Raw genomic sequence first — 1,396 nt, 5'->3', positions numbered from 1 at the left:
AACATACATTAAGTCAAGTGTTCAAGTGCTCTATTTTCATGATTACTGTAGGTTCATTAGTTCAATACCGTTTACAAATCTTATTAAAAAGAATTGAGTTAGAAGAACTTAAATATTTTCTAATGTGTTGGCTAGATTACACCCTACCTACAATAGGCTGTTGAAGATAGACAAAAAAAGGGAAAAAAAGTGATACTGATCTCATTTTCTTCATTTCACAAGCAGACTACCATTAACGTTGTGAGATCTGTGACAATACTTATGGTAGCAGTACATTACCTAAATTCAAATAGATCAGGTATATACATAATTCCCTCTTTTTTTTTTCTCTCTAATTTCAATATGCTTTCCATTTGAAGCCCACTGCATGCTCAGCAAGAAGGAAAAGAATGAAAGGCTGAAAATGAAAGAAAGAAGAAATAAAAAAAAATGAAAAATTTACAAAGACAGAAGGAATCCTTATCTGGTGTAATGGCATAATTGAATACTTTGCTAATTTAAGGACACTATGTATGGACTCATTGTCCTATACTAGTTTTGTATTCATAAGTTAAGCTAGCTCTTAAGTTTCATTTTCACCCTATTATTCATTTATTCTTTTATGTTTCTTATTTTCTTGATAGGCTTGACATTAGAAGAATGGAAAAGAAGACGTTGTATAGCAGCTATCTGCAAAGACAATGTCTTGACAATTGACTAGCAAATTGCATTGAGCTAATATAGAAGCTTCCTTGACTATAGTTGAAACAATTACTCTCCTGGCATATCCTAAGCTTCTGGCACTATGATACATGATCTAAATAGTGTCACCCAGCAGTTACATTGATTAATTTGTGGATCAGGGGAACTACTTCTCTGCCTAAAGCATCCCAACTCTGAAATTGAAAACTTTACTTTGAATGTAGTACGTTGCTGGGAAGAATATGCCTCTAGGTATTTATCTTCTCTCGATGCTTCTTTGTTGCAGAAAAACAGGGTTTTACCAATTGAATTTTCTGTTAATTATTTTGTCCTTGATACCTCCTAATGGTACCATCTGTCAAATAATTGTGCCATCATCCTGAATGAATGCTAATGTTCTCCTTGATTATTTGACAAAAGGTGATGATGGACAAAAGGTAAAATCTGTACGCGCCGAGAACTCTACTATCTTAGCATTAAGCTCATTTTCTTAGAAAAGAGTATATGTTTTTGTAGAATTGAGAAACTTCTGTCTTCCATCATGGAGCAAAATGGTTTAATTTCAAGTTATTGGACCTTTCAGATAGATCTCTCCAGGTTTGATATATATATATACGTTCAATGTCTGCCATCATTTTAAAAGAAAAATCAAGATGAAAAGTTTTTGTAGCTGATTTCTATGGTTTAATTTGTTTTTCTAAATGCTTATATATTC

At 32.5% G+C, this 1,396-nt stretch overlaps 1 protein-coding gene across 1 annotated transcript in view; it reads right to left on the bottom strand.

Annotated features, from left to right (window-relative positions):
- Positions 1 to 1,396, bottom strand: part of LOC110426415 (putative disease resistance RPP13-like protein 1) — a 46,576-nt gene that overhangs the window by 14,779 nt on the left and 30,401 nt on the right.

The sequence above is a fragment of the Theobroma umbraticum genome, unplaced genomic scaffold (genome assembly GCF_002168275.2).
Source record: "Theobroma umbraticum cultivar Fairchild unplaced genomic scaffold, ASM216827v3 scaffold_55.0, whole genome shotgun sequence".
Lineage (NCBI taxonomy): Eukaryota > Viridiplantae > Streptophyta > Magnoliopsida > Malvales > Malvaceae > Theobroma > Theobroma umbraticum.
The sequence above is the reverse complement of the archived record's forward strand: the minus strand, read 5'-3'. Positions and strand labels throughout refer to the sequence as shown.